Here is a 26,437-nt window from a genome sequence, read left to right as displayed (position 1 = left end):
CGAATAAGTCTCCATCCTTACTCTTCTCCCTCCCTTGAATCTTCTGTGGCACTCCATTGGCGAAATCCAGTGGAAAGCCAGAGTGCACAGGAGCCCTGTTAATATAACCCACAGAAATGAGCCTTCTGGAGAAGAAAGCTGGGTGGGAAAGAGTGGAGATATATAAGGACAAGTGGAAAATATCTAGCACAAAGGGGTTCACAGGCTTCTATGTGTCATAGATGGGGATCCCTGGGAACAGACTCTGAGACAAAGAGTCTCATGCAGAAGATTTATTAAGGAGTACTCTTGGGAGATACACCTGTAAGAAATGGGGGAGGAGGGCTGGGACACAGAGAGAAACCGACTCACTATGCAGTTGCAACGTTAAGGCCTTAGCCTATTCTGTGAGGTGCTGTGGAATTGGGATGGGTCTGCAGAGGGGTCCCCGAACTGAGGCCTTGGGACACCCCTCTGTACCCATGTATCAGCCAGTCAGAGTACAACCTTGGGCTAGGGCTGGCCAGTGCCTGTGACCTAGAAAAATTCCCAGGGAGGGATGTAGGTATGAACCTACAGGTGGAAGGTGGGTGGATCTGAGTGGACCACTGCCTCATCCACTACACTGTGTGTGGGGGTGAAGGCAATTGCTGATTAGATGGCTAAGGACAAGTAAAGCGCTGGATACAGAAATGATAAGATACGATATACTGAGTTGGTGAGAAAGGTTAAAAAGAGTGAAATCAGATGCTAAAAGGCATTTGAAAAAATTCAAGCTCTATCCCTTGTAAATACATCAATAAAAATAACTCTCTTAATAACATAAAAATGCTGCGGATAGATACCTCCTAAGCACAGCAAATACCACTATGTATCAACCCAAGAGCTAAAATCATATTTAATGGGGGCACCTGGGTGGCTCAGTTGGTTATTCATCTGACTCTTGATTTCAGTTCAGGTCACAATCTCACGGTTCCTGAGTTGGAGTCCCGCATCAGGCTCCATGCTGATAGTGTGGAGCCTGCTTGAGATTCTCCCTCTGCCGCTCTCTCTCTGTCAAAAATAAATGAATAAACTTAAAAAAAATTTTTTTTCACCTATCAAATTAGCAAAGACCAAAAAATTTGATCACGTACTTAATTGGTTATAGTGTGAAGGAACAGGCATTCAGACACAGTGTTAGTGGGATATGAATGTCGCCTCTCTGGGACAATCTGGCAACAGTCATTAAAATTAAATACATGCATAGGGGCACCTGGCTGGCTCAGTTGGTTGAGTGTCAGATTCTTGATTTTGGCTCAGGTCATGATCTATCATGGGATCGTGGGGTCGTGGGATCTATCCCCACATGGGGCTTCATACGGAGCATGGAGCCTGATTTAGATTCTCTCTCTCTCTGTCTCTCCCTCTGCCCCTCTATCCTGCTCGTACTCACTCTATCTCTAAAAAAAAACAAAAACAAAAACAAAAACAAAAACAAAATAGGGACACCTGCATGGCTCAGCCGATTAAGTGTCCAACTTTGTCTCAGGTCATGATCTCATGGTTTGTGGGTTTGAGCCCTGTGACAAGCTCTGTGCTGACAGCTCAGAGCCTGGAGCCTGCATTGGATTCTCTGTCTTCCTCTCTCTCTCTGCCCCTCCCTCTGTCTCTCTCTCAAAAATATATAAATAAACAGTAAAAAACATTTTTTTAAATAAAAATAAAATTAAACACAGGCATATCCTTTTACTAGTGATTCCACTTGTAGAAATTTATCTCATGGGTATATTCACATATGTAAGAAAGAAATGTAAGGATATTAACTTCAGCTTGGTTTATAATGACAAAGGAAAATAATTTCTGCACTCAATGTGGGACTTGAACTCACAACCCCTAGATCAAGAGTCACATGCTCCACCAACTGAACCAGCCAGTCACCCCAGTATGTAACTTTTAAAATGAATGAAGCAGATTTCTTTGTCCTGATGTGAAGTGATTGTCAAGGCATGCTGCAGAGTAAAAAGAATCAAGAAGCAGAAAAATATGTATGCTCTGCTATTTTTTTTAATATGCATAGAAAATCTTAAGAAGGATATATAAGAAAATTGGAAGCAGTGGTACTTCTGGAGATGGAAACTGGATATTTGGTAGGATATATAAGAATATATAAGAAGAGGGACGCCTGGGTGGGTCAGTCGGTTAAGTGTCCTATTTCGACTTGAATCATGATTTCACTTCGAGGTTCGAGCCCTGCATCAGGCTCTGTGCTGATAGTGTGGAGACTGCTTGAGCTTCTCTCCCTCTCCCTCCCTCTCTCTCTGCCCCTCCCCTAACTCTCTCTCTCAAAAAATAAACAAATAAACTTACATATATATATATTGCATATATTTATATAATATATAAATACATATCTATATATTATTATAATATATAATAGTATTATGCATAACATATATTATATAATAATATAATATTATATAAATATAATATATATATATAATCTTATATATATAAGAATGACACATTTTGTACCTTTTGGATTTTATACCTATTCAAACATTAATGTAAAAAAATAGACCACAGAGATGAACCCAAATCAAGCAAATACTTAAAAGAATACAACTGACAACAACCTTTTTTAAAAATTTTAATTTATTTTTGAGAGAGAGATAGAGCGAGTGGGAGAGGAGCAGAGGGAGAGAGGGAGACACAGAATCTGATGCAGGCTCCAAGCTATGAGCTGTCAGCACAGAGCCCAACGTGGGGCTCGAACTCACAAGCCGTGAGATCATGACCTGAGCCAAAGTCAAACACTCAACCGACTGAGCCACCCAGGTGCCTCCAAAACCGTTTTTTTTTTTTTTATTAAAAAATTTTTTTTTAACGTTTATTTATTTTTGAGACAGAAAGAGACAGAGCATGAATGGGGGAGGGCCAGAGAGAGAGGGAGACACAGAATCTGAAACAAGCTCCAGGCTCTGAGCTGTCAGCCCAGAGCCCGACGCAGGGCTCGAACTCACGGACCTTAAGATCGTGACCTGAGCCGAAGTCGGACGCTTAACCGACTGAGCCACCCAGGCGCCCCACCAAAACCGTTTTATGAACAGAATCTCTATAACAATATGTCAGAGATGAATATAGAGATTCGTCACCTCCCAGCCCAGAGCTGTGGGGGAGGGAGGAGATTCCTTTTATGTTTTGTCCAAGAAAATGACTGTTAAAACATCCTCAGATCTGCTCAATTTTTTATTTTATGGCTTTTAAGGCCTTGTCTCCCAATGAACTTGGGGTAAACAGCAGGATACACCATTTTTGAGCAGGTTGGCAGGTTTACCCGTCTCTCAGCGTTTGCAAAAAGGCACACTTGGGCTGGGGTGTGTCTGAGCCCAGAATGGGACTATAGAACAGCAGAAGGACAATGAACTCCATTGTGCTCCTGTTCTATGCAGCAAGCATAACAGTGTCTCCTATGGCTCAGGGACAAATGTGCCTAGGCATAAGCGGACTGAACATAGGCGATAGATGTCCAGCACCTGGAGATCTTAGGGGGTCTTCACTCCCACTACAACTTGGGAATTGAGTTTGAGGGTAGCCCCTCTCACTGCCCTACAAACCAGTTCAAACCTGTTCTCTCACTAGGCAATCCTTACTGTAGGTCTTCACATGGCTTAATATAGATCCCTAACTATTAGGTTTTAAATACCTTTCTTTTGATGCCCTTTCAAAATTTAAGGGAGCCGAAAAAAGGTTGTGAGATCAAACAACAAAGTCAAGGAGGTCTCTTTTTGATTACTGGAACAGAAGTCTTTTTACCATAGCAAATCATACAGACATGGCTCTGTATGATTATGATATAGTTTTAACAGCACATATTAGGGGCGGGGGGGTGGGGGGGTGGGGGAGAGGATCTCTATCAACAATTGTTTCCACTATCTAACTTCTGCCAGAAAGAATGGCTTGACTTTCAGCTGCTGCCTTCTGTGGTCTTTTGACCAGAATTCCAATTGTGCCATGCGGCAGGTCAAGTTGTGCAGGTGCCTGGCTGTATATTTTGCAGCTAATTCGCCCTGGCAGGCACGTCAGGAAATGATGCTGTTCACAATCAGATGTTCCACAGGAACATTACTGGACTTTGTCTATGGCTGAGTGGCAAAATTGATGATACCTGCTTGGAAAAATTTCCGGGTCAAGCTTATGTACACCAGGCCCTACCCAGGCACTGTTTTCTAGCAAGATGAGTCCCACTCAATTCTGCGGATTTGTATGTTTCTTCGGGGACCTCACCCAGGTCCTAGAATGGAGGCAAAGGTGTTTCTTGAAGAAGAATTCTGGCTTTGGCTCAGGTATTCTGCAGCCCACCTTCCCTTCTGCCAGAGGGTTTGTGGCGGGGTTTTTGACTTGTTGAACAGAATGTCAGTCTTGCTACCTGCTTGCTTGATATACAAGATTTATGTATCTTCCACCTGTCAGCAACATAAAATCCCAGCACTACATTTTAGTTGGAGAATAACCTTGAATTTTAAGTTATCTCACTCTTTTCAAAACCTAGACAGAGAAAAGATTATTAAAGGGACTTACTATCCATCTACTTTTTGCTGACTTAAGATCTGTCCTTGTATCACATTAGATTATTGTAAACCTATTTTGCAACATTAACTTAGTCCTCTCTGGTGCCCCCATTACTGAGTTTGTCTTGTAGAGAGTGCAAGGACCAGATTTTCTATAAAACTATTGAAGTTATTGACCAATGTAGCCTAAAATATCTCCTTACATAAGGTGTTACAAGATGGGCTTATTTTATTTATTTGTTTATGTATGTATGTATGTATGTATGTATGTATGTATTTATTTAATACTTTGTCAGCTTAAAAAATGTTTATTTTTTTATTTTGAGATTGAGAGAGAGAGAGAGAGAGAGAGAGAGAGAGAGAGAGAGAAAGCTTGCATGTTCACGGGGGAGGGCCAGAAAGCGAGGGAGAGAGAATCACAAGCAGGCTTCGTGCTTCGGGCTGTCGGTGTGGAGCCAATGTGGGGCTCAATCCCAAGAACCCTGAGATCATGACTTGAGCCAAAATCAAGATTTGGATGCTTAACCAACTGAATCAGCCAGGCACCCCATGATGGGATTATTTTATCATAGGGTTTAGTATTAGGGAAAAAAAAAAAATCCCTTCTGAAAAACTGGTTTCCTCATTTCCCATTCTAAGGGCAAAACAGTGTATTACTCTTCTTTTTCTGGTTGACATAAATATAATTAGTAACCATGCACAGTTACCATGCTAGCCTTTGGGGCTACAGTATATGCTTCCTCCCTGTTTTTATGGTTTTGGTATTATATTTCTATGCCAATAAATGTGTTATATGTTTATGTCATATTGGAAGCTACTGTATGGCCTAAACTTATTTTTAGAAAAAGTAGGGCTATGAATTTATATCACTGTAGAATACTCACGTAAAAATTACACTATGCTCATTAAAAACAAAAACAACAGCAACAACCAAAAACCTCTCAACAACAGACTATACCGAGGCAAGGAACAAGATTTTAAAACTAAAGTCTGATAAAGAAAGAGGGAAAGTACTCAATATTTGTTTTGTTTTTTCATTCATTAATCCTTTAAAAAAATTTTTAATGTTTATTTATTTTTGAAAGAGAGAGAGACAGCATGAGTGGGGAAGGGGCAGAGAGAGAGAGAGGGAAACACAGAATCTGAAGCAGGCTGCAGGCTGTGATCTGTCAGCACACAGCTGACTCGGGGCTCGAAGTCATGAGCAGTGATGTCATGACCCGAGCCGAAGTGGGATGCCTAACCCACTGAGCCACCCAGGTGCTCCTTCATTCATTAATTCTTGAATTCATTTATAATAGTTAAGTATTAGATAAAGTTGTTGATTCTCTAAATGTAGTAATAAATACTGGGTTTGCCAAATTCCATGTTGAAGGTTGGCATCTGCACCCTTTTGGGAGATTGCAGGAAAGGAAAAGAGTGGGGGAATCGAATGGGAGTGGAGAGGGTCACAGGTGTTCTACATTCGCTAAGCATACGTGCTTATCCATGTCAGCTGCCCTGGTGGGTCAGTCCTGACTCTTCCTGGCCTGGTTAAGCAATGATGTAAACTCTGTGAGGGTAAGGATTTTTGCCAGACACAAATGAGCTCAGGTTTTCTATTGAATGAATGAATGAATGAATGAATGAATGAATGAATGAATGAACGAACGAACGAACAGACGAACCTCACTTTGGTGATGGTGATCCAAGTGTCCCGGAGCCTGAGCTCTTGCCCTTATCCCAATCTTCTCTTGCTGGGAGATGGTAGCCTCACCTCTGGAAACTCTGGGAAGCTGCTTCCCAGAAAGAATGCCTCAGTGGGTTATAGGTCTTAGAAAAGGGATTCTGGTCTTTTCTCCATCCAAACTCCATGCGTATAACTACAAATCTGGCTGTGTTTTAAAATATTATGCTCTTTAAAATACCTGTAAATGCCCAAATACATTTCCCCTAATTTTTCATAGCTATATATAGGACAGTGTAATATGAACATTATGTTGGGTCCTTTGAAGTTTTGTGATAAAATCAACACATCATCCATTTAGAAAACATCATGACATTAGAGAATCAGTCTAATTCAATGCCTTTTGAATTTCAGTGTGTATCAAAATCACCTAGAGTGCTTGCTAAAAACTCAGGTTGCTAGCCTCTGCTTCCAGGGTTTCTGATTAGGTCTGGGATGGGGCTCAAGAATTTGCATTTCCAACAAATTCCCAAGTGATGCTGATGCTGGTAGTTCAGGGATCACACTTTGAGAACCATGGCTTTAAACCAGCTTTTCTTACCTAATCATCTGCCTATTGTGACCTTTTGGTGGCTTCTGTCCTGAACGCTGTTGGCAAATGTACAGAATGGTCTCAGGAGTGTGAGGCTGACTAATCTGGTGACTGTGACCTGCATTATCTGCAGCTGGTGGCTGATTGCAAAATGGAACAATTAAGGATTAAGACATAAATCACAGGAAATTAATATGAAGCACCACAGAGTATAAAACCCATAACATCGCTGGTATTCCTCTGTTTTGCTTATACACGTGCATCCTGCTTTGCTCTGCTGTGCTCCCCAGCATGGATGTGACCACACCCAGAACAAATAAAAGACTGTCTGTCTCTACTATCACAGAATGATAAGGTCATGGGCAGGCAAGAGAATGGAAGTAAATTCAATGAAATAAGATTCTAGGGCTGATGATGAAGAAAAATGCCATTATATTCATTTAATTTTATAAATATCTGTACTTCATCTGTAACTGTGGCAGAGTGGAAGTCAGAAAATTTTTTGCCTTTAAAAAGTGGCTTCTTTATGTCCAAATGATTTCTCTCTGAGTCAGACCTTCATATAACTATTTCATATTGACGAAGTTTTGGGGTAATGGGCGGGGTTCGTGGGGTCCGGAGCCAAGGGCCAAGAAAGAATTCTTGAAGACATCTTTGGTGCAAAAAGGTGATTTTATTAAAGCACGGGGACAGGTCCCATGTGCGGGAAGAGCTGTACTGGGATCTTGACGGGTAACTCATTATATACCCTCAGGTTGGGAGGGGGTCAAGAATAGAGTAAGTCTCTAAGGAATTTTGGAAGCAAGGTTTCCAGGACCTTGAGGGGCTAACTGTTGCTAGGGAAACTCTATTTATTACCATTTAATAAACCGCAATCATGAGACCCTTCAGATGTATATCGGGGAGCCATAGGCTTGGAGTACGCCCCAGCATATACCTTGGGGCAGTTGAGCTAGAAGAAGTAAACTTAACAGGATCCTGGAGGTTGGGATAATGTTAAGCTAAGGTTCTCTTTTGCCACTAGCAAAGTGTCATCATCAAGGTAGCTGAGGTCCTAGAGGGAGGTCACTCTGCGGGTTTCAAGGACTCGTCAGTGGACTGTAGGCAGCAAGGGACTTTAATTTTTCATTTGCCCTAGTTTCCCACATCACCATGGCAAGCACTTAAACCACTTTCCTTTGTTCTTTCATAGCCAGGAGTGTCTGAGGTACATCACACATATTCTACCGGTGTGTGTGTGTGTGTGTGTGTGTGTGTGTGTGTGTGCGCGCGCGCGCGCGCGCGCGAGCGTGCGCGTGTGTGTGTCAGCCTGTATTTTGCCCTCAGCTTGCCCCACACTCCCTCATCAATATGGATTACTTATTGACTTTGATGATATGGCTTCTTAGAATAAAAACCTGAAGCATACTATAAAATAAGTGTAAATTTGAAATGCAGGCTGATGAGATGGAAACAAGCTGAAATTTCATATTGCTGATTAATTATTCATTTAACTTTTTGGAAATTTATATTTGTATTTCTTCTTATACACCCTTAACATCAGTTGATTAGCACCAAGAAAAATGAATTGATATAATGTCTAGAAAATCTGGTAGGATTGATTTAACAAAATTAGTTTGAAAACTTTCTTCCTGTTCTATCCCTTCTGAGGTCACAAAGTCACTTTTCACATTATAGACATCTCCAAATGGTTGCTTATTCTCTGATGTTTTCTTTGACTAATCAGAACAAGATGACAGGTTTTTTTTATTCATCCTACTAATGTCTGAGTGCTATTTACCTAAATCTGCTCCATCTACAATTCATAATGATTGCATTGATGCACATACTTTAGGATGAAATTGATTTAAATAAAATTTATTTAAATTTAAATTACTACCCAGGAAGATGGAGTGTAATAAGCTGGACTGCAGCTTCCTATCTCTTATTTGATTTAACTATAATACGGTTCTCAACTCATAAATAGGTCTAGTTTCATTTTTAGAAGCCTACACCATACATTCCAAGTGGTGATTGATTCTGATAATTTCTCAAACTGTTGTTGCTGTCTAATCAGGAAAATGAAGCATTTGAAACAAATAGATGTAAATTAATTGAGAGGGTTAAACACCTCTAAGTTAACACGTTTATCATGATTTTGTTTGGCATATTTTAAAATATGTTAGCATTATCAACCAAAACAAAAAAACAATGTATACTTATATAAATGTTTTATTTGATTAAAAGAGGGCATGCTGACAGTTTTTGAAAGACACACAAAAATGTTGAAATTGATATGACTTGGAGAACAAATCTTTCACCCTCACCCCCTGACTTTGTGGGCACTGGGTACAGTACAGGGAGTTATGCAAACCCATATTTGCAATCACTACTTTACAGATATTAACATAGGGGATGAGGGATATCTTGTGGCAGAATCTAATCTTGCTTAAGGAAAAAGAAGAAGAAAAGGCTGCAATTTCAGAGTTTGGGCTGGTTATGCATACAGGATAATGAGCTTGGTAAGTTTAGAAGCTTGGGTCTAGCTCAACAAACAGATGCCAATGTGGCCAAACAGTAATGTTCCATGCTATCTCCACCGTGCATTTGGGTCTCTGTACTCATCATCTCATATATATATATAGGGCTATTTTGTTCTCTTAATATACTTCACTCTAAGTATAATACCTTTGAACATTATTGTTTTTCCTTAGAAGGTAGTATGTGTTTTGTTTTATTTTATTTTATTTTATTTTATTTTATTTTATTTTATTTTATTGTGTGTTTCATTTTAATACTCACCCTCAGGATGCTCAAGAAGAAGGAGGGATATATCTTCAGGTTATACAGAGAGAAAGACTGAAAAGGGCAGATCTTGGAATACTAAAGCCCATGCTGGGCTTGGACTATTTCAGACATATAATTCCCCTGCATTCATTGGACTTGAGAGATTTTTTAAGTTTTCTGAACAAGACATTTTTAAGTCATCTCTCAGCGTGGGTTAATTTTATAGATCCAATGTTGTCTATAATGACAGCTTACATTAAATGCTTGGTAAGTATTAATTCACAATAGGTCCTTAAAACTACCCTGTGAGGCTGATTTTCATTTTTTAGAGGAAGAAGCCGAGGCTCAGAAAGGCTAAGTAAATTCTTTCCTCTCTCCCCCCAGTACTAAGTGCTACGTGGTAGACCTGGGGTTAGGCCTTTCTCAGTCTGGTTCAAGAGCCTGCACTCTGTGGTGTGTGTGTGTGTGTGTGTGTGTGTGTGTGTGTGTGTGTGTGTTTGATAAAAAGAAAAGTTCATCTCACAGTTGGGGCAGGTTCTGTTCTGGGGGGCAGATGACTTTATCCTTGAGGATGAATGGTTTTTTGGTTATTTTAAAAAGTAGGTAAACTGTCTTAGGAAGGACAGTAGGTCTTTTCCTGGGCCCTGCTGAGGGAGATATTCAGGCAGATTATGATTTGGGTGCCACATTTTAGGAAGCCAGCACCTCCCAGAGCAGGGCAACAAAACCAGCAAGGACATGGAACAGCTTCTATGTAAAGCAAGAATTGGAAACTAAGACACTTCCACTTCACGTCCTCAACACCCGTACCTGTCAGAGTCAGGAAAAGATAGGAGAAGAATTACTGTTCTAGAAGTTGGGAGTTTTAGGGTTTTCCCAACAATTCCTTTAAAAGCTGTATGGATATAGACAGACCTCTTAGCATTGCTGGGCTCAATTTCCTTATCTATAAGATGGATTCTGGGTTTCCAGGGAAGAGGTTCTGCACCAAGGCTGCACAGGGTAGCGGTTAGGAGTAATGACTCTGGAACCAGACCACCTGGCCTTATAACTATTTAACTTCTTCATGCCTAGATTCTTCACCTAAGAAACAGGGATATTAGTTTCTATTTCACAGGGTTGATAGGGGTAGCAATGGGTTAGTACATATAAGTACAGTGCTTGACCGTTAGTAAGCTCCGAATAAATGTTAGCTATTAACACTATGAGTATCTAGTATAGTGTCAGGATCCAACTTCATACAATGGAGAATATTTAGAGATGTCATCATCTTGGATCCATTTTCTTGGTCTTTCTTAGCTTAAGAGGCTCAAAAAATCAGAATCCTTTTGGCAACCCCATTTCGTCCCCACTCCTGTCCAAGCAAGGATCCTCCCCCAACGCTAAGCTATTGTCTAGGCATCAGTTCAAGTACGGGGAGGCAAGAATTGGAGCAAAAAAAGAAGGAAGAAGTGGCATTGAGGCCAGATGAAGGGTGTTCGTACAAGTTGTATATAAGTTGGGAACCACTTGTATACTAATATGTGTGAAGCTTGATTCTCTCATGCAAATAATGTGCATGGGCAGCTGGAGGTGTCACTCTATCAGGTGGGTCCCACTCTCTCCTCTGTTACCAGCTGGGTCACTCCCACCTGCCTGCATGCTGCTATTCTCCATTTCTCATCCACACTGGCCATCACCACTACCTACATGTCATAATGTCAAGGGAGGTAAACACATGTCATGGCAGATAGTGCCTATCTCTGCTCAGCCTCAGGAGAGGAGCTTCATGAGTCCAAGCATTGCCAGAGCTGGACTCATCCTCTTGAAAAGGGTGAATGAAATGAGATCATTTTAAAGTTGAGGCTTTATTTATTTATTTATTTATTTAATGTTTATTTATTTTTGAGAGAGAGAGAGAGAGACAGAGTGGGAGCTTGGGAGGGGCAGAGAGAGAAGGAGACACAGAATCTGAAGCAGGCTCCAGGCTCTCAGCTGTCAGCAGAGTCTGACGTGGGGCTCGAACCCACAAACCGTGAGATCATGACCTGAGCCGAAGTTGGACACTTAACTGACTGAGCCATCCAGGCACCCTAAAACTGAGGTTTTATAAAAATCCGATGTTTTAAGGCTCTCTATGAAAGACAAACACAAATCCTATGAGGTTTTCTTTAAGGTATAGTCAAGTTCAAACATGTCATTATAGAGTAAGACTTATAATTTAAACTATGACATACTTCTTAATTAAAAATATATGCTTGGAATATATATTTTTTCTTTCAAAAACTTTGAATTTTAGGAATAAAGGGGACATCGGAGACCATTCATTTCCATGTCAGCATTTTTAGATGCAGGAACTGAGAGGTAATGAGGTGAGGACACGTGTCCTTGTTCACAGGGCTAATTAACAGAGCTGGGAAAAGAACAGAATACTCATTCAAGAACTATTTTCCTTATGTCACAGAGGACTCCTCCTCCAAAGTAGTTGTTGTTCTTGCATTGCAAAGGGTTCTAGAAGGGGAGGACAAGTGAAACTAGGAGAACCAGCAGCTCGTGCAGAATGGTGGCAAAGACCACAGGACCTGGGGCCATACCTACATGGCTGGAATCCTGTCTTCTCAACTTCCCAGTGGTGTGATCCTGGGCAAGTTCTCTGTGAGGTAGCAATTAGATATTGTGAAGTCACAGTTAACCTCTCTGCATAGTCACAATGAATCGATTGCAAATGTTTTGGTGTATTTGTCAAGTGTTTTGCTCTGTATTGGGAACAGAATTAATATTAGATGCATGTAAATCTGGAACCGTGTCTGTGTTTAAGTGCTTAATTATTGTTTCTGAAAGGCCCACTGTGAGTATCTAGAACAGTTATAGTTAATAGCTTTGCTAAATTGAGAATGTTTAGGGATGTCTACATCCTGGATCCTGTTCTAGGTCTTTCTCAATATTTTTAAGTTGGTTTGTTCATTTGTTTATTTAGAGAGAGTATGCATGTGCACGCATATGAGCAGGGGAGGGGCAGAGAGAGAGGGGAGAAGAGAGAATATCAGGCAGGCTCCCTACTGTCAGTGTGGAACCCAGTGTGTGGCTTGATCTCATGAAGCGTGAGATCATGTAGGTCTTTCTCAATTTAAGAATCTTAAGAAGTAAAAAAAAAAAAAATCTTAAGAAATCAGAATTGTCTTCCTAACCTCATCCTGTGCCCACCTTACCCCAAGCAGACACTCTCTCGACTCTATAATCCTGAGGACAGAGACCTGGGTAGAACTTGATCTAAGCCATATCCCAGTGTCCAGCCCAGGGCCTCAAAAATAAATGTGTATTAAAGATTAATGCAGTGGTATCTCTAGAATTTTGATAAAAAATGACTCAGAGGTGATCATCTGGTTGGGATTGAAGATGAGAGTTTGGATTGAAATTGCATTTGCTGTAGGAAATAATGGTGATCAAAGAGATGTAGCTAATGTTCCCTCATGCCAGCCCTTGAAATTACCAATGAATGAATATGTGAATGAATGAATAATATATGAATACATGAGTGAATGAGGATAGCAGCGCTACAGCTCTCTGTCTCAGTAGACACCACCACTGGGATAGAATCTCCAACCAATGGAGGAGGAATTTCTTTCTTTTATTTTTTTTTTATTTTTTATTTATTTTTTTTTAAATTTTTTTTTTAATGTTTATTTATTTTTGAGACAGAGAGAGACAGAGCATGAATGGGGGAGGGGCAGAGAGAGAGGGAGACACAGAATCGGAAGCAGGCTCCAGGCTCTGAGCCATCAGCCCAGAGCCTGACGCGGGGCTCAAACTCACGAACTGTGAGATCGTGACCTGAGCTGAAGTCGGACGCTCAACCGACTGAGCCACCCAGGCGCCCCTGGAGGAGGAATTTCAAAACGAGGTCTGAGATGGACTAATCTGAAGTAAACTGAGTATTAATATATCTTCTTTACCTGCTGACACCCCTCACGTGGAGAATTCTGCGTTATAATAATTATACAAGAGATGCATGCAATGCCCTTGTAGGAAGCCAAACAAATTGAATACAGCCTTTTCCTGTTAAAAAACAAAATTCAACTATGTAAATTTGAAGATCTAATTGGCTTTATTAAAAGATTCATGAATTGGGGACATCCCAGCTAACAAGTAGAGGGGAGCTCCAAGGAACTGTAGAAAGTGGAACGTTTGTGGGGCACCTGGGTGGCTAAGTCAGTTAAGGGTCTGACGTCTGATTTCAGTTCAGGTCATGATCTCATGGTTTGTGGGATCAATCCGCACATCAGGCTCTGTGCTATCAGAACCTGGGATTCTTTCTTTCCCTCTTTCTCTGCACTTTTCACAATAAATAAACATTAAAAAATAGTTTCTTTAAAAAAAAAATAGGAAGGTGGGGGGGGGGGCAAGAAAGTTATTAGCACAAGAAAAGGATTGTTCCAGGCAAGGTGGATTTTCCTTTGTGGGAAAAGCAGGGGTCTTATCATACAGATTACTTCATCCACCCCACTTCATCTATCGTTGGGGGATGGAAAGGGCTCCTGTGGCCAACTCTTGTGTGATCAGTAAATTCCTGAGTGACTAATTAAGACTGTATTTCTGGAGGAGGTTGAAACTGCAATTAGATTGGGTATTAAGCCCTGGTTTGTGGAGTTGGCCTAAGTGACACCATTTTGGGCCTGTGGGTTTTTTTTTTAACACTCCTAAGACCTGTAGCCGGGTTTATTTTACTTTTATCTGATTTTATTTTATTGTTGAAGTCTAGTTGGCTCACAATGTTACATTAGTTTCAGGTGTACAATATAGTGATTCAACAAGTCTACATAAGCTGTGCCCTCCACAAGTGTAGCTACCAGCTGGTGTAATACCATTGGCTACATTCTCCATGCTGTACCTTTGATCACCACGACGTATTCATTCAATAACTAGAAGCCGGTATCTCCTACTCCCCTTCACCTACTTTGCCCATCCCCTCCCCTCCTTTGGTAACCATCAGTTTGTTCTCCGTATTTGCGCCTATGACCCAGTTTAGAGAACAGTGTTCTAGATTATGTATACCTACTGATGAGACTGTCATCACTTTTTCAATTTTCCTCACAGAGGTATGAGATTAATGAGATAACCATTTTACGTCTTGTTGTGAAAGAAACTCCTATATAAAAGCTATTATTGTCATGTTTACAATCCAGAATGGTCCGATGAAGTAGTATATTTAGATATCTAAATGGTAATGGAGAGTTTGTGTTAAGTTTTGGATGTATTTGATTGATTTGTTGAATTTTAAATTAATCTGAGTTTTTTAATTGGACTGATTTTTTAATTCATGTGGGACCAAGACTCATATGTCTTCTCTTTGTTGACAGGCTGTACCTTTTCCATGTAATCCTGGTCTCTACTCTTTATTTGCATTTATTTTTATTTCTATCTGGAAACTTGTCTGACTGGTCTTTGCTTCTGAAGACGTCAGGTTATGCAAAACTCTTGGCATTCTTTGCTTGATGACTGCACAAAGGATTAATTAAGTGTGAGGCAAATTCTTGTTAGATAGCTCAGTCACATAATTCCAGAGAAATCTCTTGTACATATTACTCATTAAAGTGGTTTTTTTTTTTCATTTTAAAATGACCACAAAAATTACTGAAATAGCAAAAGCTTTGTCCTTTTTCCTTTCTAGAGCTCTTAGTTTTTCTGCTTTCGTCTTCATGGCTAGACTTCTAGAAACTTGAAAACAGTTTCTCTCCTTTTATTGGGGACTTTTTGGCAAACACTGAAACTGAAATATGGCTTGATATATTTTTGTTGTTTCTGAGTTTGTTTATCAACATGATTAATATTATCAAAACTGTCCTTGGGACATAGCTTAATCCCTCAGCTTCTGTTCCTGAGGAGGATTCGCTTTGGAGAAATAAATTTTTAAAAGTTGCATGCCAGGCAGGATAGCAGCAGGAGCATTCCTTAACCTTCCTGCTTCTGCTAGCGTTTGTTTCCATGCACACCTGTCTGCAATGTCTCTGGATTCATCACGGTGCCTCCAGTCTAGAGAAAACTGTGAATACTCTTTTCTGAGCCTCTACAATGACTTCTTCCTGTGAAGAAGCCACAAGAACCACTCACTGACACAGAATCCCTTTTCTAAGAAAAGGAAGTCGCTGTTTTTAACATGGCACTCCTTAGGAAATCTTAGCCAGGATATTTTATTGAAGTACCCAATTTAAAAATTTTGGGTTCTTGGGGTGCCTGGGTGGCTCAGTCAGTTGAATGTCCAACTTCGGATAAGGTCATGATCTCTTGGTTCCATGAGTTCGAGTCCTGCATTGGGTTCTGTGCTGTCGGCATGGAGCTTGCTTGGGATCCTCTGACTCCCTCTCTCTGTCCTTCCCCTGTTCACGCATGTGTGCACGTGCTCTTGCTCTCTCTCAAAAATAAATATTTAATAATTTAAAAAAAGATCTCAAGTTCTTTAATAGAAATGAATTTCAGCAATGCTGTTTTCATTCCATATGCCTCTTCTCTCTTTTCCTTTTCTTTTTTTTCAAGTTCCTTCAGTAAGAATATTTGCACTCTCTGGTGTGCTGAGATCCTGGACCAACAGGATCTCAAGTGTCAAATGTCCTGTCAGAATTTAGGTTCCGTTGACGACAGATTGATGACAGTCAATAGTGCAATAGTGAGTTGTTGTTGTTTTACCAAAAGAGGCCATTTCTTTTGTTTTTAAGAGCACCTAAGTTGCTAAGAGACCATAGTTCGGTTCATAATGTTTATTGTATTAATTTGGCTCTTTCCTTAATCCTCCTACATTTCATTTATTTCATTGTCTGCCCTGCTACAAAAAATACCGCTTTATCTCTGCCTAACACCCTCTCCTTCGCACTCCCTATTCTGGTTTCTAAAGAAAACCTGGAAGAATAAGGACAGAAGTCCATGCAAAGAGACTGCAGGCAAGGAAGAAAGAAAAGGAAGAGTCTGAGGAGGGCGAACAGCTGGCGAGTGGGGTGGTTAGACTTGTCAGTGCTCCTGGGCTCCTTTTTCCTCAGCTAGCTAACCTGCGGCCAGGACTTGGCCACTGCAGCTTCCTTTGGCTTCCTTCCATTTCTGACTTCAAGACCATGCTCAGGGCAGACTGCCTTAGAAGGCAATTGGTTTCCTCCTGTTGGCCCACGGGGTGCTTCTGCCACTGTACCCGCTGGCCTGGCATCCTGGAAATCTGACAAGCCTGCCTTGCTGAGACAGAACAGATCGGCTTCTGTCCTTTTTTTCCTTTATTACAGTGGAGAGAGAGAGAGGCCCAGAGGAGGAGGAAGCTGCTGGTGCAGAAGTCGCTCTCTGGAAGGGAGCTCTTGTGAAATTCATTCTGCGGGGAAACAATCGTGTGGGGGTGTCATTTTCAGTTGTGCTGTTGCTGGCAGGATGATTCAAACAGGACTGTTTCCCTGATCTGCTTGGGCTTGGTTTCCACTCCTGCATAATACACACGCGGGGTTCTCTGTACTGTGGGTAGCAGAGAGCCCACAGATACCTGTGGTTGGAAAGCTTTAGGGGTCTCTAATTTTAGGAGTCAAGCAAAATCTAAGATACTTCAAAAATTTTTTCTAATTATTATTTATTTTAAATTTTTTAAACGGCTGATTAATTTTGAGGGAGAAAGAGAGAGAGAGAGAGAGAGAGGCAAAGAGAGGGAAAGAGACAGAATCCCAAGCAGGCTCCATGCTGTCAGCACAGAGCCTGATTTGGGGTTCAGTCTCACTGACTGTGAGATCATGACCTGAGCCAAAAATGAGAGTCGGATGCTTAAACGACCGAGCCACCCAGGTACCCCTAAGATACATATTTTATAAATCTTGTGTTTTTATTGCTAAAACAAGATGGCAATATTAAAGATCAGTTTTAATGATTAGTCTATATTTTAGCTATACAAAAAAAAAAAAAAAAAAAACAAACCACATCACTGCTCAGCTCTCACTGAGTGGGTGAGAACTGGGTGCTCATTAGAATCATCTGGGAGTTTTTCAAATTACAGAGGCCCAGGCCTCACTTTAAACCAACTGACTCTGAATCTATGATGGTGGGGCCCAAGCATCTGTATTTATTTTTAATAAATAAAAAAAATTAATATTTATTTATTTTGAGAGATAGAGACAGAGTGTGAGCAGGGGAGGGCAGAGGGAGAGAGACACACACAGAATCCAAAGCAGCCTCCAGGCTCTGAGCTGTCCTCACAGAGCCCAATGCAGGGCTTGAACCCACAAACCATGAGATGGTGAACTGACCTGAGCTGAAGTTTGATGCTCAGCGGACTGAGCCACCCGGGTACCCCCAAGCATCCGTTTTTGTTTTTGTTTTTGTTTTTTCAGGAATCTGTATTTTTAATAAAATTCTCAGAGGAGTTGAGAACCACTGGTAGAAGATAATATTGATGAATATCCTGTTTACTCTCTAATCAGATTAAGAAGTAATCTCTCCCTGGTCACATTTCCCTGCCTAATCAGAAGTAATCACTGGCCTAAATTTGGTGTTTATTGTTGTTATCCAAAATTTTAAACTTTTACCACATGGGTATGTGTGTTTGCAACTCCAAATGATACATGGTAGGGCATATACGTGTTTTAAAAACCTTGCAGACATGGAATTATGTCATATATCCTTCTGAAACTTTTTTTTGCTCAAGATGTATTCATATTGATACATGTAGTTTTAGTTCAGTTTCGTTGCTATATAGTATTCTATTGTATAAATTAAAAAAAATTTTTTTGAAGCGAGCCAGTGAGTGTAGCATTTTAACAGAATTATTTCCACTTTGGGGAGTATTTTCTCTCAGTTTTGTCTTCAAGCACACTTTTTTTTTTTTTTTAAGTTTTAGTGAAAGAGAGAGAGAGTGTGTGATTGGGAGAGAAGGGCAGAGGGAGAAAGAGAGAGAGAATCTCAAGCAGGCTCCACGCTCAGCATGGAGCTCAACTTGAGGCTCGATCCCATGACCCTGGGATCATGACCTGAGCCCAAATCAAGATTCAGAACCTCAATCAGCTGAGCCACCCAGACACCCCAAACATATGTGGTTTTTTGAAATATTTATTTATTTTTGACAGAGAGAGATCATGTGCATGCGTACATGCATGAGCAGGTGAGGGGCAGAGAGAGAGGACACAGAGTATCTCAGCACTAACAGCACAGAGCTTGAACCCATGAACCGTAAGATCATGACCTGAGCCCAAGTCGGACACTTAACCAACTGAACCACCCAGGTGCCCCTAGCATACATGTTTTAATAGTGATAATTTCCATTATAACTCAATTTTGGGTTTTCTTTTTCCATTTAGTATCATATAATAAACTTCTTTCCATGTTTCCATAGGTCATAATGATTATTTAATTAACTACATAATTTTCCTTCATGTCTATTCATCATAATTAATCTAACTATATCCGTAATTTTTACCCCTAATATATTCTTGTAGGATGGAGCTGGTAATGTTATAAGAAAGATTTGCAGGTATGTGTGCAGCTTACTTGATTTGTTGAATTATTTCTCTAGAATGGTTTTCCAGGAGTCGGATTATCGAATCAAAGCCTTTGAAAAGGCTTGATACATTTTATAATACTGTTTTCTAAACACACTTGTATTTTTGTTATAACCCATCTCTGGGTTAATGCTGATTTATTTTGTTTCATGGGGGAATATAATATTAGGAGTGCTTCTTTTGGAGAAGCCATACTCTTGGTTCTAAACTCTTAGGACAAATTGAACACTGAGAAAAGTACCCAGAATTGAATATATTTAAGTAGACTAATACACAAAGCTAAATGGAATAGCAAATACATAAGAAATTGCAAATTCACTGGATAAGAAATTAATTCTAGATGTGATTTAATAATTATTGAAAATCCCATACTTATGTTGCCTAATCTCTTTACTAAACCTCAGTTTCCTCAGCTGCAAAATGAGGTTATGATAGAAATAATAATAATAGCCGTGAGTAGCACAACAACATTTTTGCAGTGTTCATCACATGCTAGGCATTGTTCTAAACACTTTACATATACTAGCATTTAACTGGCTTAACAACCCTATCATGTAGGCATAATTATTATTATCCCTACTTCATATTTGAGGAACCAAGGCACAGAGAGGTTAAATGACTTTTCTAATGTCATACAGCTAGTACATGGCAGAGCCAAAATTCTAACTCAGAAAGTCTGGCTCCGGAGTTAATGCTTATAACCACTAAATAAATAAGATAGTTTATATAAAATACCTATTTCAGTGCTAGGTGTATAGTAAGTACTCAATAAATGCTTGATATTATTATAATTATAACGTGTTTTGAAAAATCATTCGAATGAGTACAGGGAGTGAGTGAATTGATTTAATAGCCCTAGAAAACAATCAATAAGTGGAAATTTCAGCAAGGCAAATTTTCACTCAACAGCAGTAGTACATTCTTAGACCCTGGACATGAACAAGGAGAGGCTGAATGTCCACTTGCCAAGAATGCTGTAGAAGAAATTTCCGTATCAGGTAAGTGGCTGCCCTGGATGAGCTCTAAGGCAATTTCTAGCTACAGGATTCTATGATACTAGGCCAGAATCCTATGTTCTTTTCCCACATACTAAAGCTCACTTGTTTTCTTTAATATCAGTTTCAGTTTATGAACCTTATTGATGTTATTTTCATTGTAATTATCTGAATCATTCACCAACAAGAGCGTAGCTTTGTAGTTTGTGTAAGCCTTTGGCAGTCTCTTGTGTTGTAAGGTCTGATGTGTTACAATACCTGAACTCATAATGATGGGTGCTGGGGAAACCAACATATAAACATGTCAGTTTCCTTGGTGGTCAGCCTTCCTGAGCAGGCATCTACAGAGCCACTGTCACTTGGCTAAATATTATTTAGAGTCTGTCATCTTTATCAAGAGAACAGACAGGCCCATGAAACGGGGCTTTAAATGTTTACATTGAAAAATTATGGGACTATGATTGTGGATGTGAGTTGATGCCGCATTTATAATAACACAGTTTGCAAGTGACTCAGGAGAGTGCCAATGATTTCCTGCTGGGCAGGGGGATTGCTCCCTTGATGGAAGTAATAATTTTGCTCAAGCCACAGGGAAGCCACACCTGACCTTAGGATTTGTTCTCCCTTTGGATTTCAGCCCATGCGATTATTTTGTCTATACCATTACATCTGAAGCAATCCTTCAGGGTAATGCACAATTTTGTATATCAGACTCATGTCATTTCTCCAAAAAGAGTCATTTAAAGGGAACAGTTAATTCCATTACAAAGATGATGATGGAATCCATAGCAAATATACTGGATTGGCCCAGAGATCCAGGCTTTAGAAAACGATTTCTTATTGGCTATATATTGTTGTCTTTTGTCTAATGTTTTAGATTGTGCTGAATGTGTAGTTACTATGGAGATAGATCAAAATAGGCATAGAGTTTTGAGTATCAAATTGTCAACAAATTTTCCTTATAAAAATAAGATGTAGAGTGAGAAGGAAGGCAGACAAAGACTCTCAAAAACAGTTATGAGATTTAATCTGTGGTATAGGAAGGAACGAGAAAGCAGAGAGCAGACAGGACTTTAGACAATAGATTCTTCAAAATTTTAAGGTAAACCACTTGAAATGATCATTTTTGAATCATCGTCACTGAAACACACAATTTGCCTTATAAAGAAAACAATCTCTTTTTATTTAGTGGGATTTGACTATGTTCAACCTTTGTAATAATTCTAAAATAAAAAGTTACAGGTTAACTTCATAAAAACAACTCATCTATTTATACATGAGTACCGTTGACCTTAGAACAATTCAAGGATTAAAGGTGCTGATCCCCATCAACCAAGAACCTGAAAATCCATGTATAATTTTTGACTCTTCAAAAATTTGGGGCGCCTGGGTGGCTCAGTCGGTTAAGCGGCCGACTTCGGCTCAGGTCATGATCTCGCGGTCCGTGAGTTCAAGCCCCGCGTCCGGCTCTGTGCTGACAGCTCAGAGCCTGGAACCTGTTTCAGATTCTGTGTCTCCCTCTCTCTGACTCTCCCCCTTTCATGCTCTCTATCTCAAAAATAAATAAACGTTAAAAAAAAAATTAAAAAAAAAAATTTTACCAATAGCCCAGTGCTGACTGGAAGCCTTACTGATAACATAAATAGTCAATTGACACATATTCTGTATGTTATATGTACTATATACTGTATTCTTACCATAAAGTAAGCTAAAGAAGATGTTATTAAGAAAAATCACATGAAAGAGGAACTACATTTACTGCACTGTATTTATAGAAAAAAAATTCACATGTAAGTGGACCTGTACAGTTCAAACCTGTGTTGTTCAAGGATCACCTATATTTATATTCTGTGTTGTTTTTTTTTTTAATTTTTTAACGTTTATTTATTTTTGAGACAGAGAGACAGAGCATGAACGGGGGAGGGTCAGAGAGAGAGGGAGACACAGAATCGGAAACAGGCTCCAGGCTCTGAGCGGTCAGCACAGAGCCTGATGCAGGGCTCTAACCCACGGACCGTGAGATCATGACCTGAGCCGAAGTCGGACGCTTAACCGACCGAGCCACCCAGGTGCCCCTATATTCTGTGTTTAATTTAGAGACATTGTAACTCAAATGAAAACAATTTTAAAATGCAATTTTATTTTGAGTAAGCAAAGGTTTGCTTTGTAATCTGACCACCTAATAAGCAATTATGAGCATACATTTGGGACATCTGGCTTTAGGGAACTCTAAAGACAGTAGCAAGCTGTCTGGTAGTAATTATAAGTGTCATTATTTTTGTGTTATTCATTCTGGCTCCAATAGGATGAGGGTGGTGTGTCTAGTCATCCTGAAACCTGAATTAGAACCCTCAAGACTTGAATGACAGCAGTGGGCAGTCAGAGTCACTGCTGTTGTGGAATGTAAGCAGAATTTCTAAAAGGAACATGTGTTACTTACATACATTAAATATTGAAAGATTGGCTTAGGCTAAAAGTACTCCAGGTAAGTTGTAGGACTGGATAGTAAAAGGATGAGTTCATATTGTGGACTTTCAAAACATAAAAATCTTTTGATCATATCTATTTAAGATGAAAGTCAATTTTTAAAAAATGTTTTATTTATTTTTGAGAGAGAGAGAGGGAGAGCACAAGCAGGGAAGGGGCAGAGAGCGTGGGAGACAGAGGATCCCAAGCAGGCTCTGTGCTGACAGGCTGACAGCAGCAAGTCCGATGTGGGGCTTGAACTCACAAGCTGGGAGATCATGACCTGAGCCGAAGTCAGATGCTCCACTGACTGAGCCACCCAGCGGCCCCCAATTTTTGATTCAAATAAAACAGTAGGGAGTTGACAAGAAAAGTTTGTCCAAGAAATGACAAATGTATATTATAGCCAAGCACAAATCTCAATTTAGAAATTGCTCTTAAGCAAATTATACTTTGACAGCATCTTGCTACATTTTAGAGTACATGTTTATATATATGAAATTTGAAAATAATTTTGACATATTTTATTTTGTGTAACATTTTGAAAAAAGTATCCTGAGCCAGGCGATCTATTTATCATTTATAAAACAAGGCAAAGACATTGAATTTAGAAACTTCTTGTAGGTTAGTTGAACAAATAGAACTTTCCTAAAGATCTAGAAGATGACCTTGGTGTTCCTGTCCATGGAAAAGCCTCAAAGAGGGACAAGGCAGACAATTGGAAAAATAAAAAATCATCCCTCCTCTCTGAAAGGAGAGCACAGGAAGCACAAAGTGATTGGAGCAGCTTGAATTTATGCTTCCTATTTGAAGAAGTCCTTGTAGAGGTATTTCTCTGCCCCCGACACCTTCTGTTGTGGGATAACTCTGCCAGAGGGTTACTCAACTCAAGAGAATACTTTTTTTTTTTTTTTAGGTAGGCTTCATGCCTAGTGTGGAGCCCAATTCAGGGCCTGAACTCACAATCCTGAGTCAAATGCCCAACTGACTGAGCCACCCAGGCGCCCTGAGAATACTTTTTTTTTTTTTTTTTTTTTTTTTTTTTTACTGCAGAGAAGGCTGCTGAATAACATGTTGAGTATGGCATGGAAAACTTGATATTCTTCTGTTGAGTCCTGTGAGTCATGGCTGCAGATGAGGCATACGAGATCAATGGCCTGCCTGCTGAGATTGGAGTGAGGGGAAATCTGGTCAGAGACATTTGGGGACAAAACTGCCTCCTTGTCAGTATGGTGGCCTTGCCCAGACTGCTTTTTTTCTCCTGCTGCGTTTATTTTGAAAGAGAGAGAAAGAGTGCATGAGGGAGGGAGGGAGGGGCAGGGAGAGGGAGAGAGAGAGAATCCCAAGCACACTCTGTGCTGTTAGGGCAGAGACTGACACGGGGTTCAATCCCACGACTCTGGGCCAAAATCAAGAGTCGGACACTCAACCAACTGAGCCACTTAGGCACCCCAACGTGGAAGCTGCTTATGTGCTTGTGTAGAAAGGACAGGTTTCTCCTCTGCTCACTTTGTTAAGGCAGCGTAAATTCCTCTTATGAGTCGGTCCTTCCAAAGAGCCGGCAGCCTCTGCTTCAAATGCTCCTGTGACTGCAGACCTAGTTGGTATCTAAATAGTCTAATTCACCGGCAATGATTCTGGCACAAATCAAAGGATTTAGAACTAGAAGGAACTTTAAAGACTTAAGAAATCCAATCGTATCGTTTTACGTGTGAAGAACCAAGACCACGTGAGAGCCACAGAGCTAATTAGTGCTAGAGATATGAGACAAGAACTCAGTGTCTTGAGCCGGATTCTTGTAAATGGAAGAGCATGTCGTTAATTCAGGAGATCTGTGAGTACTGCCTCCAGGCCCGTGCTCATTCCTACGTGTAGTTACTAAGCGATGTTGGTAAGAAACGTAATTTTAGAAGAGGTGATTTGGGGCTTCATATTTAAAGAAATGAATTGTCATGAATCTGTCATGTGCAAACGAGTGCCAAACAATTATCTTAACACTGTTTTTATAAAACAATTGGAAGCCCCACAGCTTTTCCTTATTGGGATGTGTCCTTAACTGAACTCTTGGAGATTAATACTTCATCTTCTAACCCTCTGAGTGTCTTATGCACACATTGAGAAGGCTCAACTTGAAATCCTGAATTTTCTGGCTCATATTTAGAGATGGCTCCTTTTCTAGTAGATACTTTATCTGAGCCTTAAGACTAGACAACTGGGTATTCATTTAATGGGAAGACCTTAATTTTGTCCCTTCCAGGCATCCTGCCCAATTTGCAAAGTGGAAATCCTTGCAACTTTTTCTTTCACTTGGCCTAATATATCTTGTGTAGTTACGTAAATTTACACAAAGCAAAAAATGTTCAGGAAGCAGAAACAGAAAGACAAAAACACTTCATTTATTAGCATCCTGGAAGCAAAGTGCATTGCTTTGGTCCTGCTCTCCAAAAGTACAGTAGTTGCCTTTTATCTGCAGTTTTGCTTTCTGCGTTTTAGTTTCCCTCAGTTAAGTGTGGTATGGAAGCAGACGGTACTCCTGATGAATCATCGGGAGGTCAAGACCAGACTAACGCTCCATCATAACACCTACAACATTCACCTCACTGTCATCTTATCACATGGGCATTTTACCATCTCATATCATCACAAGAAGAAAAGGTAAGTGCAGTCAGACAAGATGTTTTGAGAGAAACAGAGAGACCACATTCAAATAATGTTCATAATAGAATATTGTTATAATTGTTCTATTTTATTAATTATTGTTAATCTCTAAATTTATAAATTAAACTTTTTTTATTTAAAAAAATTTTTTTTAACGTTTATTTATTTTTGGGACAGAGAGAGACAGAGCATGAACGGGGGAGGGTCAGAGAGAGAGGGAGACACAGAACCGGAAGCAGGCTCCAGGCTCTGAGCCATCAGCCCAGAGCCTGACGCGGGGCTCGAACTCACCGACCGCGAGATCGTGACCTGAGCTGAAGTCGGACGCTTAACTGACTGAGCCACCCAGGCGCCCCTATAAATTAAACTTTATCATAGGTATGTATATATAAGAAAAAAAACAGTATAGGGGTGCCTGGGTGGCTCAGTCGGTTAAGCGTCCGATTTTGGCTCAGGTCATGATCTCATGGTTTGGTTCGAGAATTGGAGTCCCCCTTCTGGCTCTGTGCTGACAGCACGGAGCCTGGACCCTGCTCAGATTCTGTGTCTCCCTCTCTCTGCCTGTCCTCCACTTGCACTCTGTCTCTCACAAAAATAAATAAACATTAGAAAAAAAGAAAAAAAACACAGGATATATATAAGGTTTGGTACTATCTGCAGTTTTAGCCATCCACTGGAAGGTGTTGGAATATATACCTGTGGATAATGGGGGCCTATGGTACATAGAAGAACAGAATGCAGATATTGGCTGTATGAAAGCTTTAAAGCAGGTGAATTTTTTACAAAATTGTAAACCTACTATGTGCCAGGTTGTTTTCTTTTTTTCTTTTTTTGGCAGCCCTGAAAAGGGCCTTTATTTGGAGAAAAAGGGGTGATGAGGTTTTAGCCCCCAAAGCCATAGAGGGTGCGGCCCTGGTGCTTGAGCAGGTAGACTACCTCCATGGCCATGACTGTTTTGCGCTTGGCGTGCTCTGTGTAGGTGACAGCGTCGGGGATTACCTTCTCCAGGAAGACCTTGAGTACCCCCCCAGGTCTCCTCCTAGATGAGGCCAGAGATGCGCTTGACGCCGCCGAACTGGGCCAGCCGCCAGATGGCGGGCTTAGTGATGCCCTGGATGTTGACGGGCAGCACCTTGCGGTGGTGCTTGGCGCCCCCCATGCCCAGGCCCTTCCCGCCCCTGCCGCGATCAGACATAGCTGCCTAATAAACATTAAAATTTTTTTTAAAAGGAAAGAAAGAAAGAAAGAAAGAAAGAAAGAAAGAAAGAAAACCCCAA

The 26,437-nt window shown here is 40.4% G+C and overlaps 1 long non-coding RNA gene and 1 pseudogene across 1 annotated transcript; one reads left to right on the top strand and one right to left on the bottom strand.

Annotated features, from left to right (window-relative positions):
- Positions 1 to 12,291: 12,291 nt before the first annotated feature.
- Positions 12,292 to 20,033, top strand: LOC125917026 (uncharacterized). The gene is made up of 3 exons (XR_007456082.1): positions 12,292 to 12,380; positions 18,979 to 19,013; positions 19,951 to 20,033. It is a non-coding gene; the product is annotated as an uncharacterized LOC125917026 (long non-coding RNA).
- Positions 20,034 to 26,042: 6,009 nt separating this feature from the next.
- On the bottom strand, positions 26,043 to 26,355 carry LOC125917027 (histone H4-like; annotated as a pseudogene).
- Between the last annotated feature and the right edge of the window lie 82 nt (positions 26,356 to 26,437).

This window comes from Panthera uncia, unplaced genomic scaffold (genome assembly GCF_023721935.1).
Source record: "Panthera uncia isolate 11264 unplaced genomic scaffold, Puncia_PCG_1.0 HiC_scaffold_1404, whole genome shotgun sequence".
In the NCBI taxonomy this organism is placed as follows: Eukaryota; Metazoa; Chordata; class Mammalia; order Carnivora; family Felidae; genus Panthera; species Panthera uncia.
This window is presented reverse-complemented; position numbering and strand designations above follow the sequence as displayed.